Below are 21,181 nucleotides of genomic sequence, written 5' to 3'. Positions count from 1 at the left end.
CCACTAAACAGGCTGAGAAAAGAAGGTCGGAGGCAGAAAAGGCTGCAATGAAAAAGGCTTTGGATAAAGTGAGAGGACAAACCAGACATCAACAGCAGTCCAGCTTTTGAATGGTGGAGACAACTGAGGGAGCTGAAGGGCCTGAAAAGTGATGCAGAGGTTGCTGTCTTTCTGTTGGACAGGTAATTATTTGTTTGCTTTGGGGGGATTTGTTATCTTACTCGGCTCTCCTCTGCTCTGCTGCTGACTCCGACTGCAGGATGCGCGTTCAGGCATGTCCGGGCTCGTGGCTTTGGACGGAGCACTGACGGGAGGGGGAGCAGGGGGTGGAGCTTAGAGGAGGTGCCGCTTTCAACATTACCAACTATGGCTTTAACTTAAAACCTGTATTTTTTGTGCTTTCACTGCTTGGTCCACGACAGTCACTCACATTAAGGTGGGTTCTCCGTTCTTGAATTACAAATTCAGTGGAAAAGTCTCTTCCACTGGCTGCGCTCGATGAAAACATTCTGTGCAATTACTGTCAGGTTAGGAAACATTTTAGCATGCTCCTTCAACCGCCATAAAATCTCAAAAGGATCCTCCTTGGGTGTCTTGAACTCAATATAAGCTGCCACCTCTTCCTGGGGCTGCAATTTTCATGGCTGGAACCCTCCATGATGGTGATAATTGTGACAACATGGTCAGAAGTTCAACTTGTGTCATTATCTTTAAAATTAAAAAGAACTGCAGCTTAATAATAGTGATTTAGATGTCAAAATATTACACATATACTGCACCTCTTTTTCATTTGTTTTATTCTGAAAAAATAAAAATAAAAATAAATTATTCTCACCCACTACCTGCCTGCGTGTAGTTCATTTTTACCTGTGCCCCTACCTATGACTTTGTGTATACACATATTTTTACCCATTACATGCTTTTTGTGGGTTATCAAGCGGGTACCCAACCTGGTGCAGGACTGGTTTGTTGGTGGTCTGCTGCTTGACAACCGCCCCGCTTAGGTGTCATGCCATCTACCATCCTCTCCTCCTGTTAATGAGAAACTCAGCTCATATGCATGTAGTCTGAGCCATGTCACTTTCGAAATGTTTTTGATATGTATGAAATGTACAAATGTAATGCAGTAATGTACAAAGCCAACATTCTATTTTGGCAATTGGACTGTTTTATGCCTATATTAAATTGTGACAAAAAATGATTGTGAAGAGATGACAGCAACAAAAAAAGATGCATCAAAGGTGCCTGGCCAGATTTGAACCAGGAATGTTGGGGTTTGTGGTTCTTGTTTTAATTAAGACACAGTGGTGCCCCAAATGTGAGTATTTCTTATGCAAATATCAATCAGTGAAACTCAATTACTGGCCACTGGTTCCCAACTGGTCCAGCCACTGGGTCCAGATTTCTCCTTAATCATTAGTTCAAGATCCACACAGTTTAATATCTTCAGTGTCATACCTTTGTTTGGCCATGTTGTCAAGCTAGTTTGTTGTCTCTGTCAAGTAGTTGTCCATTATTCACTCACTCTACAGCAGAAAACGGCACGTAAAAATGAAAGCACTGGGCAGGAAATTCACTATACTTAAAAATAAAGTGTGTTTTTTACAAACTTGACACATTTGCGAGTCACTTAAGGCCATTCAGAATGGACCCAAGACCCACTTTTGGATGGCAGCCCACCAGTTGGTAGCCACTGGTACAAGCTATGTTGTATTGCTATGATCTATAAACATGTCTAAATTAATGTAATTCCTACTGAGCCCAGATAGTCATTGTTCCTCCTTGTTTCTAGGAGTTTCTAGCAACACAAGTGCATTGAGGTTACAGTGCTGCTCATCCGTACATCATACTCTGTGTTTTCTTTTAACCAACAATAAGACAGACAGTCAGACAGGCCGACAGAGAGACAGACTTCTGCTGAACACTAAATAATCTTGGGGCTGGCAGGCTGTATACACACATCCCATATATACACAGCAGGGAAGAGTGTCCAGAGGCTGTTTGAGGAGGTGATTATAAGGTTGAGTTGAAATTTTCTGGAGCCGAACCTCAGTTGGAAGCTTTTGGGTAAACTCTAACATCCGAGACAATCTCTCTCCCTCTTTCTCTCTCCACTCCCACCCTTTCTTTCCCTCTGTCTTTCTGAAGATGCCAAAGCCACAGGATTGCTGTTAAGATGGCCTGCCAGAAACCCAGTCTCCCTTTTTTATTGAAGGACAGGAATTGCAGAGTGAATGCTTACGATGTTGGTCTGTCTGTTTGGCAAAGACGAGAAAAATGTGTAGAGAAAAGCAAGGAAAAGAGGAAAGGGGGAAAGAAAGGATGCACGGGGGAACAGAGACAGAATGAGGGGTTATCAGACAAATACAGATCACGACAGAGACAGACCGAGATTGCTAGGCCCACAGGATTTTCATGTGCTTGTCTAAACCATAAACTCAGTCACACTCTAACATGTCTCCTTAAACTGTGCCAGCTGTCCAAATACTATGTCCTGGCTGCAGAACAGGTTCATCACTGTATTCCCACTTTGAACTTCCTGTTGTTCCAACATCGTCCTTGCTGCTCTTCAGCATTTTCAGACCAGCAATATTTATATATTATACCACACATTACCAAAGCATTCCTGTGCAGATTCTTCAGGCCAGTCCTTTTAGGGGTCATTCACGCTATCAAGTTTTTACACAACAGGTTTGCCTCTAAAAGACACAGTGAAAATCAAACACTAAATTCAGCCAAAAACTGTAAGTAACATGCCATCTTAGTAAGTGGTTTCCAACCCTTGAGTATTAGACAGACACATTTATGCTGTAAGGAGAAGCTAAGCTCTCACTGCCACTGGCAATTGCACAAGGAATCTGAAGTGCATGAGATTCTCCTCTTTTTCGGTTGTTTATGCATTTTGTAACACGAAACATTGCAAATAAGAAAGCAAGATAAAGAAAAAAAAATCTGACCACTGTGCCTTCATTTTCCTATGATTTCTCACATTCTTTTACCTGTGCAGCCTTGTTTTCACTCCTTCTAACCCCCTGTCTTTCGCCAGCAGTGTTTCCAAAGCTATTCAACCATCCCACAAGCAGTTCTGATGGAGTATATGAACCCTAGTAATTGCTATTTTATGGAACTTTCGGCAAGAGTTAAGATTATTTTGTGAAACTATTAGGTCTTTCTGACTGATGGTGCTTCTAAAAGTCAAGGATGCTTCCTTGGTAGGACAGGTCCTACAGAGGCTAGATAAGACTCCTTTCTAGCATTCGGTGAACACAGATTGGAACATGCTAGCAAGTGCCTGGGTGTGTATCATTAAATATGACCGCCTTCAATTCTGGCAAATCATGCACAAAGAATTGTGGGTACTTCATACCTGCTGACCAGAGTTGGGTGTAGCGCTTTACAAAGTAACGCGTTAGAGTACTTTGATTACTTTTTGCAGTAATGAGTAACTTAACGCATTAGTTTGCTGTTTGAGTAGTCAAATACTTGAGTACATTTTCAAACAAGACATCAGTTACTTCCGTTACTTTTAGAACGCTGGTCCTTCAGCTCTGAAACAGCAACAACTGTCTTTTGGTTCTAATAACGGAGATAACTGTAAAACACCACAGTTCGGCTTGACCAACCAGTGGAAGAAATGGGCAAAACACAACAAGCTGAAATTTGCAAGTAATTATTTTATTTACAATTCAATAGATTAAAAAAGAGCTAAAAATGGGGGCCCAAGCTAGAGGATAAAATAGATAAAATGGGGCTGGAAGCCAGTTCAGTTGAGAGGGGGAATCATTGTCTGTGGCTTGTGTATGGCGAAGCCGATATTCTTACAACAAAGTTGGTGTAGCTGTATCTGGTCACTGCTTTGTGGCTGGTCAGGTCCGGCGTTGCACTATGCTTCTAATACTTCTGCTCGACTAGGCAGCTCTCCACCTAAACCCAGCCGTGTGGTAGACCCAGCAGCCCTCTCAGCACACCCAGAACTGCAGAGGAGATTCACAGCCGAAATGAGCAAAAACAAACAAAAGCAAACATGGCTCAACATACAATACAACATTCAACACATCCCACACCAACAGACACAAACAGTACTCAATAAAGTAGTTGCCAGAGAAAAAGGAAAAAGCCAATACCTGCAGAGGAGATTCACAGCCGAAATTAACAAACTGTGTCTGTGTGTGTGTCTGATAAGTACTCAGTAAATTGGGAGGTAACATCCATCACACCTGCATGCCATCAGCCCATCACCACAGCAATTCACCAGACATGGAAACTACACCCACTAACCACTGCACTCTCAAATCATAAATAAATAAATCAATGTAACCAAACGATAAACAAACGATACAAGTCTATCCTGTTACATAACGTTAAACCTATCAGTCTGAAAGAAGTCATGAAGCTTGTGGCTAGCTACGTGGTAGAAGAAATGCTGCCATTGTCTACGGTGGAGTCTAAAACATTCCGCAGGATCGTCAGTAAAATCCCCACAACTCAATAGATGGAGGAGGGCTCGCTGACAGACAGGTCAGTTGCCTGTTCTGAAAGTCACTATGTCACATTACGCGATTGTGGAGTCATAAAATCGTGCCGTGACTTGGCTGGCAGACATGACACACTACATGATGGTACTCACCATTTATCCCCGGACCGGTCGTCTTTCATGTCATCGGGTTATTCTTGTCCTATTTTTATTACTTTTACTATTATTTCAGTCACTGTGTCTGTTCATGTGCCAGTCGAAATGTTGTTGCAGTCACCTAAAAAGCGCCAGCAGATGGCAGGAGCTACATTTGAAGTATCGCATGCAAACATTCAAGCTACTGAATCCTCCACAAGAAGTTCCTACAAATGTTTCACAATAAAAGCCTATTTATAAAATGGAGGGATTCTCTCAGTTGAAGTTATAAGGGGCTTTTAATTTGAAACATATTCCGGAAGTGCTGAGTTTGAAATGACGACGCGATATGTTAACTTTATGAAGCCAACGGGAGCGGATAAAAAGTATATATAAAAACACAGAGGGATTAATAAATAACAGACTGTGTATAATGTAGTCTGTTTCACATGAAGCTGGTAGCCTCCGCAGTTGTGGTGAGTAAAAGTACCGCCACTATTTGTTAATGTTATTATTTTATGTTCGTCTCCATTATGAGGACATAACATTGTTGGCTAGCTTGATGCTAATGGCATTACTGTGTGTGGTAACATCCCTAGAGGAAATATTAAAAACGCTGAGGTGTTGTTGTCATACAGTGGCCAGCAGATCGTTCTGTGTTTCTACTGGTCAAAGTGACGGCTGTGATGGGAGAATTGGATCTCAGTGAAGGACATGTGGTCTATAACTTTAATTTTGGAGACAAAAAATGTAGGCTTAGCGCCCTGTGGTCCATTGCCCAATAGGAAATGCAGAATACTCAAAAGTACTTTAAAAGTACTTGAGTTACTTTTCTCAGGGAGTAATGTTAGAAGTACTTTAAAAGTACTTTAGTTACTTTTCTCAGGGAGTATCTTTGTAAAGTAATGGGTTACTTTTCAAAAAAGTAATGCAGTAAAGTAATTTGATTACTTTTAAAGTAACCCTTACCCAACTCTGCTGCTGACACTGGACTAACTGGATGCGAGTGTCAGACTATCGCGCATATCTTATTATTCATACTCACAACAATATTATCACAGGTAACATAGATATCGTTGTTGTAGCTATCATACTACATCATACCACCATCTCCACTTTCTAAAACAAGCTAGCTTGCTAGCAAGCTCTGCTGGGCATCGCACATAATACTTACCAGACACTTACAGCTCAGTGGTGATCACCTTCCAGCCAGATGGCAATTTATTTAGGATTTTGTAGTGAAATCAGCAGATATCATACAGGTAATTCCTATTTAAACCATGCCGATCAGCTGTTCCTCGTCAATTGCGATGCTTTCAACACAACTGACAGAATATCCTGCTACCCAGCTTATACGCACTCACACACTAATAGAACACCCACTGGGAGCAATTTGGAGTTCAGAATCTTGCTGAACACACACACACACACACACACACACACACACACACACACACACACACACACACACACTTCTGTTGATGCTCATTGGGGTTAAAAACTCTGTCTAACCTTCTTACAGTAATACTCATGATATTTTCATACATATGCACACAGTGATTTGGTTACTTTCATGCAACAACCACTTGTACACATAGATCTGATAGATTGTGGCTTGTTTAAGTCATTTGAGAAGATTTGTGGCATTCACCAATATTCTCAAATGGGGTTTCACATATCATATTCAGATAGTTTACTTCTCCCCACAGGAGGAAAATATGACACAACAGCAGGGCTAGTATTGTTTTCACCCAATGAGTCTGTGCGTATGTGTGTGTCATCACAGTGGTCATGGAGACACCTATTGTGTCTGTAGTGGGAACTACCACAGAAGCAGTTTGGAGTATTTTGCCAGGTGTTTATATGTCTGTCTGTCTGTCTGTCTGTCTGTCTGTCTAAAGACAGAAGTTGTCACATATCACTGCTTTGTCATTGGCCTTTCATGTCTACGCATTAGATACTAGGTATCTTCCTGCATCTGTTGTTGACATTCCAGGAAGCCGCAACCACCGCCAGGATGTCAATAAAAGCACATGGTTAGGTTTAGAGAAAACATCATGGTTTGGCTCTGTATTTATACAGGAAGTGAACAGCAGACTCCCAGGTGAAAGTTCGGGGTTTGTTGGACCCATCCACCACCCTTCTTGGCCGACCTATAGGGACATTCCAGCTCCTTACATTATGTCATTACCAGCAGCGTTTCAATCTGAAGTGACAGGTGCCATCTGGCTGTGTTACAAACTAACGCCGTCCAACGTCTTTACATCGCTTCCTCTCTTCCCCATCTCTTCCTTATTATAACGTCAAAGATTAACATTACACATGAATAATTAACATAGCTAGCTAGTTAGCTAGCTAACTCATTTTCTCCTACAGTATGTGCAAGTTACTTCAATGCAGGGTTTCCCCCTAAAAAGTTGTTAGGACAAGTGGCTAGAATCTTTGGATGGGGCCTGGTGTGTCTTTTTTTATGGGGGCCAGCAACACTTAGTGTTAATTTTAATGTTAACAATGCAGCTAAGTTAAAATAAATTTTGTGTGTGTGTGTGTGTGTGTGTGTGTGTGTGTGTGTGTAAAGCGTAGTATTGGTCTCATATGCATTTAGACTATGGTGCACATTTGGTGTGTATTCATCAGTGATTGAAATAGGGGAACAAAACAGAGTTTGCATAGGGCACCCAAAAAGCTAGGAATGGCCCTGCTAGCTGGTGTGTCTACTGGACAAGATGCAGCTGTCATGGGTAGAGGAGCAGTATCTAGGACTAAATGTGTTGGAGAGGTCGCACTGCAGCCTTATGACACACAGGAAATGAAGAGGAATCAGACAGTTAAGAAGTGGTTAATGTTAGTAACATGATTTGTTGCAGAGTTTTGACTCCTCCTAGTTAATGTAACGGTAACGTCAGCTCACATGCTGTAACTACAAACGACGGCTGCTGACCTGTTAACCAAAACGTTATTGTTAAAATCAAACAGTCTCACATTAGCTTCCTGTTTGAGCTCCCCAACAAAGCCTTGGACAGACTGCAGTATGTGCAGAACTCAGCTGCAAGGGTTCTCACCCGGACCAAGCCTTGGCAGCACATCACCTCCACCCTCAAACACCTACACTGGCTTCCAGTCAAGTTCTGCATCTCCTACAAACTCCTCCTCCTCGCCTGTAAAGCTTGCCATGACCTTGCCCCATGGTACCTATCGGACCTCCTCACTGATTACACCCCCTCACGGAACCTGCGGTCTGCTGACTTGGATCTCTTCAACGTCCCTCACACCAGTAGGCGAACATTTGGGGATAGAGCCTTCAGTGTGGCAGCCCCAACCCTCTGGAACTCTCTCCCCATGGAGATTCGCCAGGCGCCAACACTGGACATTTTTAAATCTGCACTGAAAAGACACCTGTTCACCCTGGTTTTGGTTGCTAGATTGTTATTTTTGTTGTTGTAAAGCGTCCTTGGGTCTCTTGAAAGGCGCTAGAAAAGTCTAAGTTATTATTATTATTGTTATTATTATTATTATTAGCTTACTGGTATGGTTAACATTAATACGAGCAAGCTTAAGGTTATCTTACTGACTGGGGCTGAATTCCTCCATTAGCTGCAGCTGACATGAGATCAGAGGCTGGTGGCTCCGTGCTGGTTGCGTGTGTCTGTGCAGCAAGTTTCATTTTCATCATCGTTCATTGTAACTTTGGCAGGGTGTTCTTCTTGACCTGCTAGGGTATTGTACTTTTAAAAATATATCAAAAATACTCATAAACAAAATCCACGATGCTTGAGGTCAGGTGGGGGCTCAATTTTGGCTGGGCCGCGGGGCTGGAACACCTCATCCGGGCCGACTGGTAATTGTGTATCTTCCCAAAATCCAGATGTGTGCCTTGTGTGAATGTCAGGGTAATCAAAGGTGGGTGTAGTCTATGCTAGTTAGCTTGCGAATGAAAAAAAAAAAAATACAAAACAACAAAAAACAAACAGTGACCAGTATTTTCCTAAGATCTACCTGAGTTGCTTGTGAAGCAACATTTTATCCACAATGTATCCAGCCACAAGCTTCATCACTTCTTTGAAGCCTGCAGCTGTTCATGAATAAAATCCAGTTTTGACAGTTAAGCCAGAGTGTGGCTACAGCTAATCTCGGTGGCAGAGGAGGGCTCACTTTTGGTGAGATGTATTTCCTGAAGCTTCCTGTTGTTGTGCTGTCGGTCATAGTAAATGTTTCAGACCTGAGATTTGAAGACATGTTTTTTGCAGTGGAAAGAGTTTCAGTATAGCTACCTACAGCAACAGTGTTCTTGTCATTTTGTCAAAATCAAAGTAATGGGAGTATTTCCATCTGCTAAGGTAAGAATTTCCATCTACATAATTACCTAGCTGCTTTGTGACATACCCGTGCAACATGATGATTACGAAAATTCAATTTAATTTAAATTTTATTTATAAAGACCAATATCACATATCACAATTTGCCTCAGATGGCTTTACAGCATACGACATCCCTCTGTCCTTAGGACCCTCACAGCAGATAAGGAACCCCCCCCAAAGAGAAAAAAAAAAAAAAAACCTTTAACGGGGAAAGGAAACGGTACAAACCTCAGGAAGAGCAACTGAGGAGGGATCCCTCTTCCAGGACGGACAGACTTGCAATGGATGTCGTACACAGGTGATCTTCTTGAGAAAAGGGCTCTCTCCAGGCAAGGACTTAAATCAGTAGCCTGTATTAACAAGCAGGCTGATGAGTCCAAGCCACATTTTAGCATTAATGGAGTAGTAGATGCTGATTTACCAAGTACTTCTAATTGTTTATTTTCTCGTTTTGAAAGATGTGATTTTACTCAGAATGTTTCTATGTTGAAGGATTCTCTTGTACCCCAGAATGATTTCGTGATATGCAAAGATCAGGTTACAGCTTTGTTGAAGAAAACCAACGTAAGGAAGCCTGCTGGCCCTGATGCTGTCTGTGGGCGCACACTGAGGTACTGTGCCAACCAGCTCAGTGGAGTTTTTTCTACACTCTTTCAGATGTGTGCCAATCACTGTCAGCTTCCTTCAGTCTGGAAGAGATCAATAATAATTCCAATCCCCAAAACAAAAAATCCTGGGAAACTAACTGAGTTTAGGCCTGTTGCTCTCACATCACTTATTATGAAAATCTTTGAGAAATCCTGAAGGATGAGATTGTCTCTTTAGTGTGTGACAAACTAGACCCCTTACAGTTTGCATACCAAGCTGGAAAGGGGGTAGCAGATGCTAAACTCCTCATTCTTGACAAAATTTACAAGCACTTGGGGAAGCCAAAATCACATGCCAGGCTTTTATTTGCTGATTTTTCTTCAGCTTTTAACAGGATGCAACCGCATATTTTAGCTCAACAGCTTTCCTCTTATTTTAATTTACCTGATCAGTTTTTATTGTTGCTTTAAAACTTTTGAACTCATAGGAAGCAGCAGGTTTTGGTTAATGGAGTTTTGTCAGATGTTTTGGTCTCAAACACAGGCTCCCCACAGGGTTGTGTTTTATCTCCCCTTCTTTTCATTCTGTATACAGACAGCTGCAGGTCTCACAAAGAGGGCAGCTACTTGGTAAAATTGTCAGACGATACAACACTTCTGACTCTCCTTCAAGGGTCAGAGTCGGACCATGGTAGTGCCCTGCCAGATTTTGTTAACCTTAAAACAAAGGAGCTTGTCACTGATTTTAGAGGTCGAAATTGTTGAAACTTCCAAGTACTTAGGTACTGTGTTCGATTCCCAGTTAAAGTTTGATAAAAACACTGAATGGATTGTCATACGAGGCCAGCAAAGAATGCACTTACTAAGAACGTTGAACTCTTTTAATGTCTGCAACAGGATCTTGTGTATGTTTTATTATTCTTTTATCAAGAGCATTTTAACTTTCTCCTTTATCTGCTAGTTTGGTGGCCTGTCTGTAAAAGACAAAAACAGCCTTTACAGTATTGTTAAGGTCTGCTCTAAAATAACTGGTGTCCAGCAGAGGGATTTGAGTTCTTTGTGGGAGAGGCAGGTGGTCCATAAAGCTAGAGGAATAACTTCCCAGCATGGCCACATCCTGTCCTCTGAGTTCATGGTGATGCCTTCAGGCCGCTGCTTTGTAGCACCTGCCATAAGGCTTTTAAACCTAGATGGTGGTAGTAATTTGGAATGAAAATATAACCATTATTTGTATTCTTGTAACTTGATGTGCAATGCATCTCTGTATTACACTTATTTGTTGTTTTTTCTGTTACTTAATTGTGCCACTCTGCCATTCGGTGTGCAGTGGTGTAAGTGCCAGTGACTGTCTCTCTTTTTGATCCTTTTGTGGCCTTGGCTATGCACTCATCAGTTGTCTCTGACATAATGTTGTGCTCCTGTCTGCCTGCTGCCTGTTGTCGTTGTCGTTGTCGTTGTCATTGTTACATGTACTGTACGGTGACTGGAACTGAATTGGATTGCCCCTTTGGAGACTAATAAAGTTCAGGTTCAGGTTCAGGTTCAGGTAACTTTATTGTCCCAAAAGGGAAACTTTTCTTGCAGTCAGGACAGACCATTTAAAACAACACAGAATGAATAATACAATACATAAAAAACAATACAGTACATCACAATAACAACAATAAAACCCACAGTGAAAAAAAGTGAAAATGCTAATTTCACATGTGCCTTACATATCAGAATTTAAAAGTTATTGCACGGGGAATAAAGGAGTTTTTACTTCTATTGCACTTGCCCGGGGCACTCTAAATCTATGTCCAGATGGGAGAGTTTCGAATTCCTGGTGAAGGGGGTGACTTGTACAGGCTAGTATGGCCCTGGCTTTGCGGAGGACCTGCTGGTCAAATATAACAGCTAATGACACCTGTGGAACATCCAACAGCTTGCTGGCCACCTTCACAATGCTGTTCATGTTGTTTTTGTCCCTAATGCTCAGGTTACCAAACCAGGCAATTAGGGAGAAAGTGAGGACAGATTCAGTAAAAGATTTATAAAACAATGACATAATTTTCTTATCAACATTAAAAGAATTTAACTTTCTGAGAAAGTACAATCTTTGCCGTCTCTTCTTGCAGACCACATCAGAATTTGAGTCAAATTTGAGTTCACTATCAATGACTGTGCCAAGATACTTGGTTTGTTTTACAAATTCGATATTGTTACCTTTGATGAAGGTCTGTGTAGGAGGGACAGATGATTTCCTTCTAAAATCAGTGGCCATGTCTTTGGTCTTCATAGTGTTTAACTGAAGGAAAGCCTCGTCACACCATTTAACGAACTCATCTACCACTGGCCCGGGGCGGCATGGTGGTGTGGTGGTTAGCACTGTCGCCTCACAGCAAGAGGGTTGCCGGTTTGATCCCGGGTGTGGGAGCCCTTCTGTGCGGAGTTTGCATGTTCTCCCCGTGTCAGCGTGGGTTCTCTCCGGGCACTCTGGCTTCCTCCCACAGTCCAAAGACATGCACATTGGGGACTAGGTTAATTGATAACTCTAAATTGTCCGTAGGTGTGAATGTGAGTGTGAATGGTTGTCTGTCTCTATGTGTCAGCCCTGCGATAGTCTGGCGACCTGTCCAGGGTGTACCCTGCCTCTCGCCCGATGTCAGCTGGGATAGGCTCCAGCCCCCCCGCGACCCTCAAGAGGATGAAGCGGTTAGAAGATGAATGAATGAATGAATGAATCTACCACTGGCCCATGTTCAAATTTATCTTTGTGGAGCAGACTAATGATGTCTGTGTCATCCGCAAATTTCAGTATGTGCCTGTCCCCATACTGGCTTCTGCAGTCATTGGTGTAAAGAATGTAGAGCAGAGGAGACAGGACACAGCCCTGAGGAGAGCCAGTGGAAGATGAGTGCAGTTCTGACAGCAAGCCGTTTACTCTCACCCTCTGAAACCTACATGTTAAAAAATCAACAATCCACCTCACAAAATGCACATCAAGATTAAAATCACAGAGCAGCTTTCTGGTTAATACATGTGGCTGAATGGTATTGAATGCTGATGAGAAGTCCAGAAATAGGAGTCTGGCATGGGTACCAGGACCCTCTAGGTGTTTATACAAGAGGTTGAGTAAAGTTATTTGTGCATCCTCTACTCCCATACCAGTCCTGTAGGCGAATTGTAAAGGGTCGAGAACCTCCCCCACCCTTGACAACAGCTCTCCTGATCAGCCCTTCAAATGATTTCATGACCAGTGATGTTAATGCCACTGGCCTGAAGTCATTTAGCTCCTTGGGGGTCCGATTTTTTGCAATTGGGACTACAATGGACTCCTTCCATAACCTAGGAACCCTACACTGATCCAAGGACATCCAAAATATATAACAGAAAACTTCACAGAGCTGTTCTGCACAATTCTTAAGCAGTCTCCCTGTGATACCATCTGATCCTGGGCTCTTATTTGTCTTGATTTTCTGAAAAGCTGCTTTCACATCCTGGGGTACAAACATCTGGTTAGGTTTTGTAAGAGGGCCAGACTCCTTGTGAATTCCCTTGAGTTTATCAGAAAAGTCATGAGTGTCAAATCTTAAATAAAAAGAATTTAATGCTTCAGCTAAATCTCTATGACTGTCATGACCTGCGAGCCTAACTGGCATTTGTTCAGTTTTTTGTTGTCCTATCATTTTTTTCATTCCATCCCACGCTGCCTTGAGATTATTGCTACTTAAATCGTCCTCTAGTTTATTCTTATACTGTAATTTAGCCCTCTTTATTTCAGCTCTGACTTCTCTCCTGGCCTCCCTTTTCTCTGTTTCATCACCATTTAGGAAGGCCCTATGTTTTTTTTTTAACACCTCTTTCAGGGATTTTGTAACCCATGGCTTGTTATTTGGGTACTCTTTAACATATTTTTTAGGGACAACAGTATCCTCACAAAATGTGATATAACCACATACAGTGTCAGTGAGCTCATCAATATCTGAGGTAGCGTCCACAAACACCGACCAGTCAGTACAGTCCAGGCATCCTTGTAATTTGGTAACAGCATCTTCACTCCAAACCTTGACCTCATTCGTCTTCACTTTCACCCTCTTGAGTGTTGGTCTATACACAGGGATGAGTTGGATGGTGCTGTGGTCAGAGGAACCAAGGGGAGGCATAGGAGAAGTCTTATATGCTCCTTTTACGGAGCATATAAGGTATAGGTCCAGAGTCCTATTTTTCCTGGTTGGACAGGTGACATACTGATGAAGGTTGAGAGATTTATGAAGTTTGCAATTGTTAAAATCTCCCATTAACAAGCAGGGGGCGTTCAGTTCAGTCAGAACTTAACTGAACTGAACTGAACTGAACTGAACTGAACTGAACAGATCAACATAATAAATTTGCAGTAATCCATATGACAAATGATACATAAAGAGAGGGAGAGACAGAGAGAAATTGAGACAGAGAAAGACTGAGAGAGACAGAGCCAGAGAGAGAAGCAGGGCAGAAATAGTGGTAGTCGACAGTAATTGTGCTAGCATATGTGGTAAGTATATATTAATATATGATAGTATATGTATGTGACAATAATAATCATTTGTGTATAATAACAGTAGAAGTATGACTAATAATAAAAGCAGTAGTAGGAGGCATCAGGCAGGACCATGGCAGCAGCACAACCACACACATGATCTAGGCATAGCTGCGATATGAGGGAACCTGCTATATGGTGGAGCACAAAGCTCCACTTGGAGCTCCGGTGAAGAAGCCGAGTTAGTGACATGCAGTAAAGCTGAGTTAGCAATATGCAGTAATAGGAGATGAATGTTAGCAAATGAAGAAGAATCAACTTTTCAGAAACTGAGGAGGGAGAGATAAGGAGAGAAGGGGCTCAGTGTATCATAGCAGGTCCCCCAGCAGACTAGGCCTATGTCACCCTAACTAGGAGCTGGTCCAAGACAAGCCTGAGTCAGCCCTAACTATAAGCTTTATCAAAAAGGAAAGCCTTAATTCTGGTCTTAAATGTGGAGACAGTGTCTGCCTCCAGGACCAAAACAGGAAGATGGTTCTACAGAAGGGAAGCCTGATAGCTGAAGGCTCTGGCTCTTGTTCTACTTTTGGAGACATTAGGAACCACGAGTAACCCTGCATTCTCAGAGCGCAGTGTTCTAGTGGGATAATAGGGCACTATGAGCTCTCTAAGATATGACGAAGTCTGACAATTTAGAGCTTTGTAAGTTAGGAGAAGGATGTTAAATTCAATTCTGGATTTTACAGGGAGAAATATGATCTCTTTTCTTAGTTCCCGTCAGTACAAGTGCTGCCGCGCTCTGGATTAGCTGGAGAGTTTTTAAAGACTTATTTAGAGCTGCCTGATAATAGGGAATTGCTGTAATCCAGCCTGGAGGTGACAAAAGTGTGGACCAATTTTTCTTTTTGGGACAAGATAGGCTTAATTTTTGCAATATCATGCAGATGAATGAACGCAGTCCGTGAAGTTTGTTTTACAGTATATGGGAGTTAGAAGACAAATCTTGATCAGATATTACTCAGAGGTTTCTTACGGTAGTGTTAGAGGCCAGAACAATGCCATTCAGAGAAACTATATCTTCAGATAGAGAATTTCTGAGCTATTTGGGGCCAAGAACAATAACTTCAGTTTTGTCTAAATTTAACATAAGGAAATTGGTGCTTAAAGCTATAGTTGGTAATCCTGTTCAGAAACACTTCTTGTTATACTGGGTGAAGTGGTCCTTCTATCCTGAGAGTAGTCAATACATAATGTGTTCAGAAAAAAGAATGAAAAAAATCTATGTTGTAACAATTAATTTCTCTTTGTCTTTGAGTTACCTGAAGTCACTTCCTGGTTGGAGAAAGGCAAAAGATGGGGCTGAGGGTTGACCCTGGTTTTATACAGAAGGCTGTCCCATGGAACAAACCAAGGGCTGTGACATCATGGNGACCTCTGTGGCAGCTGCAGGCCTGTAAAAACTCTGACCAATCCCTGCCATTCGGTGCGAATGGAAAGAACCAATCAGATGCCTTCATGTCTCGTCCTGCTCGAACCCCCCTCCCTCCCTCCTCCCTGCGTGCACTCATCACGTGTCACCGTTGCCGGAAATATTCAGCACACTCAGCAGAAATACCGAGTTAGCAGGAGTTTGATGAACAATGGCAGAGAAAATGCAGCCAGAAGTACCACATCCAGCGTTACTTGTAACGGCTCGCCCCGCTAAACAGGCTGACAAAATAAAGTCGGAGGCAGAAAAGGCTGCGACGAAAAAGGCTTTGGATAAAGCGAAAGGACAAACCAGACATCAACATCGGTGCAGCTTTTGAACGGTGGAGACAACTGAGGGAGCTGAAGGGCCTGAAAAGTGATGCAGAGATTGCTGTCTTTCTGTTGGACAGGTAATTATTTGTTTGCTTCGGGGGGATTTGTTATTTCACTCGGCTCTTCTCTGCCCTGCTGACTTCTACTGCAGGATGCGCGTTCAAGTTTGTGGAGCCGTGGCTTTGGACGGAGCACTGATGGGAGGTGGAGGAGAGGGTGGAGCTTAGAGGAGGTGCCGCTTTCAAATATTGCTAGCTCTCCAACATTACCAACTATAGCTTAAAAGAGGCAACAGATAGCATATTTTCCTAAATATATCATTATGATAATAATGTGGGTTGTACACAGGGCTGTTTCAAGACCCTCTGGGGGCCCTAGGCAAGAGGCACCTTGGAGCCTGACAGATTTAAACTGGAGAGCAGATCCCTCTGAGGCTCAATGAAGTTATTCTTATTCTTAGTTATTCTTATTTCATAAGTCACTGTGAACTTAGAATAACTTCCTCCTACCTTCATCTGTTGAGGCAACTGTAGAGGTATGCTGTTGTTGTGGACCAAAATATTTCAACAAAGCACCTTGAGAAAAAAAAAGCTCAATTATATTTGGTGAGTTTGCTTTAGTATTTTCATGCAAGTACAGAACTGTGTGTGTGCTTCACAAATACTCAACATTTAAGATCTGTATGAAATAATTAATGAACAACAGTAACAACTTCAATGCTTCATGTTACCATAATATCTTCCTCTTCTAAATACAAATTAGTTACAGTTTGGACAGAATAAGATGTTCTACTGACAGCAGAATTGATGTTGGTTTCATTAATGTTAGCATTTGACAACAAATGCATTACTAATGGGAGAAATTAACATTGTCGTTGGCACTAACTTATTGCAGGTACAGTGTTCTGTGTACACAACCATGGCAGCACAGCTAATGTCATATAAAACATGATAATACATAATACTCTTCTGTTCAAACAAACAAACAAACAGATATGTCTCAAGAGTTTAGAAGCTCCAAGCTGGTCCACTCACTGTCTAACTAATGTTAGCTAGCTGTTGTTGTTGTTGTCATGTTGTGCATTGAACATTAAACTTTTCTGATGCTTGGTGGGACTGGGATGCGGCAATAACTACTTGTAACACATTCTCACTTACCACTGTCTGGTTTTTTCTTTTCATCCTCCTCTTGCTTTTTTTTTTCTTTTAGCGTGCCCTGAGGGATACTTTCGCTTCATTTTGCCGCAGCCCGCACGGCACCGGCAGTGGCAGCAGCAAGTCAGCTCAGTCAGCTGTAGGGGCCCCATTAGGGAGGTCTCCGACGTGTCGTCGTTGCAGTGTCTCTAAGGGGGTTTCAAGTTGTGTCGTTGATTACAGACCACATGTCAGCAGTCCCTGGAGGCCCCCTCTAGCCACTTGCAAGCAGCAGCAAGTAGGGGCGGCCCCATTAGGGGGGATTCCGACGTATTGTCGTTGCTGCAGTGTCTATAGGGGTTCCATTCATATTGTCATTGATATGGACCAATGTCAGCCGTCTCTGGTGGGCCCCTTCCAGCTCGGGGCCCTAGGCAATTGCCTAGTTTGCCTGTCTGGTTGCGACGGCCCTGGTTGTACAGGATAGTGGCCACAGTAAAATCAGTCTATCAGCGTTTATTTAGGTTACTTAGTGGCTTTGCAATCTTTGCTGTCTGTCACCCGTGCCAAAATTTCACGGAAAAAATCTGCTTTACGGCAGGAAATGCGTCATGTATTGCCAAATTGGTCGGTCAGCCAATCAGGGACTGGAGCGAGTCCTTATGAGGGATTGGGCATGAGATAGTTGAGTTACGAGCATAGGCGTTTCTAGCCCATTTTTGGGGGTGCTGAAGCACCCCTAAATTGAATCCCAGCACCCCTTAAAATTTGAGAGATTTTTAAAAAAATTTTTTTTTACTGTATGTCCTTTTTAACAAGCTAGAAACGTGTCAAAACCATACAGTACTTGGTTGAAACGTAATATTTTAACAACAAAAATACAGCAGCACCCCTACCCCCCTTGCCTCAAAAATGGTTTGATCCACCCCATCCCTCCAACCTTTCCCCGACTCGGGCTCTGAGCGCTCTATCTGCACAGAGCAATGCGCTGCTTTCCAGAGTGAGCGGTATGCAGTAGTGGTGTAAGTACCTGGCTTAAACCAGGATATGTGGCACATTTCTTAACTTCTACCACTCAATACCAACACATTATTATCATTACCAGTCCTCATTTTTGCTGCATTTAATCGTAGGTCACTGTTTATGTTGTTAGGTAGGAGTTAGCTGACGTTTTTTCTAGCTAGGAAACGTTACAGGTGGTCAGTACCACTGTCCTCTGTTTGAACTGGAATGAGAGAAGCTAGCTGTTGTGTCATGTGCATGTGTTAATATTAAAGCCAAGGTGCTACTGACTAGCTAACTGACTGGATGCCCATTCACATTATAACTCCTATTGTGTGTGTGTGTGTGCATACATTGTACCATAGGCAGGGTTGCCTCTCTTTTATCATACATTGTACCATAGGCAGGGTTGCCTCTCTTTTATTATTTTATTATTATTATTTTGTAGATTTTATTTTCTTTTTTTGAAGTGTATTTTTATTCATGTATTTGTATTATATAATACAGACAAGAAGGAAAAAGGCAGAGACAAACATTGAAAAAGTCAATTACTATTAATGTGTTAATGTTACATGTTGTGCATTGCATTTCAAATAAAAGTCCAAAAAATAATTCCAAGGTCCATTTTTGGTATTTTTGGTACTCACTATAGGAGGCTGGTTTACTCCAAAAACATACATACTGTTTATGTGTATGTTGAGGAGCTGCTGTATCAAAATGAGTTGTCTTCCCCCAGAAATTAGGGTTACGATATGTTTCTTTAACCCTGTAATGCCTGACCCCAGAAATAATGGACAGAAAATTCTGATTTCTTGAATCTGGAACCTTTATTTGGCCCTTTCACAAAATTTGAAAAAAAAATTACAAAAAATTATTTGCATATAGGTTTTTCCATTTGTATCGTAAATGATACATCAGCCTCTTCATTTTTTAAAACTGTGACTGTTTCCAGTGACTTTTTATTTTATTATGCCATGTGGTAATCATGGAAACAGTTCCTGTCCTTGTTCAGGCAGAGATGGACGTTGCATTTTCCACAGCGCACATGGGAAAAGTGTCCTGTGCAGTGCTTGCACCTTTGTCGCTTTTCCCAGGATGGGAAGTGGTTGACCATATCTCTCCTCACATCCGGAGGCACACTGGTCGATCGCCACCTCCTCTGTGGTGGTGGTGATGATGGTGATTGTGCTGGTGAGGAGTGTGGTGGTGAGGAGTGTGGTGGAGAGGAGAGTGGTCTGCCAACCCTGACTTTTGCTTTTCCTGCGCTTACCAGGGAAAAGCCAACTGATGCCTGAAATCTTCTCAGGGGCATGGTGTTTTTCTCTAGGTCCAGTGCCTTCAGGTCTCTTCAGTACAGGGACGCATTGATGAGTGCCACTGTGACACTATGCCACCAGATATACAAGTACCATCTTCTGGTTTTGAAGCTGTATTTGTACAGGGCAGACAGCATATCCGTAAGATCCACACCCCCCATGAATCTGTTATAGGTTTCCACGATGGATGGTCTGGGAACCATGACATATTTTTTGGTCTTCCGATCCCAGCGTTTCACGTGGTCTTGGGGAGTGATGCCAACAAAAGAGGACACCAGGTTGACGGGTTTGTTGTCACACCACCTTACAACTATCACGTTGTTTTGGTTGACTCTGTAATCCATGGACCCTCTTCCCTGTTTCCTCAGGTCTTTTTCATCCTTCATGCTGCAGTTGGGTACCCTGTTCATCCTGATGGTGCCAAGGCAGTATATCCCTCTCTGCCGCAGGTGTTCCAACAGTGAGAGTGATGTAAAATAGTTGTCCGCGAACACTTTGTGGTTCTTCCCTGCAGGAAGGGTTAATGTCAATTTGAGAACAACATCTCCACTCACACCAACCTCAGACCTTTCCTTGTCTGGATCTGCTGCCCCTTGACAAACATCAAAGTCATACAGGAAACCACTCTGTCCTGCACGTCCCCACATTTTGAATCCCCATTTGTGGGGTTTTGCTGGCATGTAGACTTTCAGATGAGATCTTCCCTTAAATGGAATCATTATCTCATCAACTGCATGATGTTCTTCAGGAGGGATACGAAGGCATTGTTCTCGTAGCTTTTCGAGCCATGGCTTCAGTTTCCACAATTTATCCTTCTTTGCATCTTCAGACACACTGAGGTTGGATACAAGAGGGTTTTGAGTGAAGTTTTTACCTTAAGGGGATGCAATAGGTCTCAGAAATGTTTGTATCAGATTTGATGCATTTGGCATTATTAATGATTCCAATCCATTCCTCTTTTGCTGTGGCTCAGCATTTAAATAATATGATGATACAGATGATACACAGTTGTATTTATCTATGAAGCCAGAGGAAAGTAATCAATTAACTAAACTTCATAATTGCCTTAAAGACATAAAAACCTGGATGAGCACCAATTTCCTGATGTTAAATTTAGACAAAACTGAAGTTATTGTTCTTGACCCCAAACAACTCATAGTGCCATATTATCCCACCAGAACTCTGCGCTCTGAGAACGCAGGGTTACTCGTGGTCCCTAAAGTCTCCAAAAGTAGATCAGGAGCCAGAGCCTTCAGCTATCAGGCTCCTCTCCTGTGGAATCATCTTCCTGTTACAGTCCGGGAGGCAGACACTGTCTCCACATTTAAGACTAGACTTAAAGGAGCAATAAGCGAAATTCATCATTTCTAGATTGAAGGAATTAAAAAATTGCTATGTGAAGAGCTAGAGGTGTAATTTCATCTGGAGTATAGCATGACCTCACACACCCTTTCTCTGTGTTGATCTCCAGCCCATTGTTTACAAGCCGGTCTGGCTATGCGTTCATGTACGTTCATGTGAATCCCCCCCCCTCCTCCTCCTCCTCCTCCTCCTCTCGGAGCCCTTGGCCCTCCCTTCCTATAAAAGGCTACAGCCGGTGAGCAATGGCAGCGCGTATTTTCTAAATGAAATGGCAGAGAGCGGAACGTCCACCTGAAGACGACCAGGATCTGACATTACCTCTAAAGAAACAACGGTTGTTGGTGAAGAAGTTGTCAGATAAAGAAAGGGACAGAACTCAGATTAACATTGGCCTTGCATTTCCAAGGTGGAGAGCACTGCAAGAGCTAAAGGGGCTACAATCTGACTCGGAGCTAGCTCTTCTTCTTCTGGACAGGTACAACATAAAGTCAAATGTCTGTTTTAATTAGT

Source organism: Epinephelus moara, chromosome 10, assembly GCF_006386435.1.
Source record: "Epinephelus moara isolate mb chromosome 10, YSFRI_EMoa_1.0, whole genome shotgun sequence".
Taxonomy (NCBI): domain Eukaryota; kingdom Metazoa; phylum Chordata; class Actinopteri; order Perciformes; family Serranidae; genus Epinephelus; species Epinephelus moara.
Note: the sequence above shows the minus strand (reverse complement) of the source record.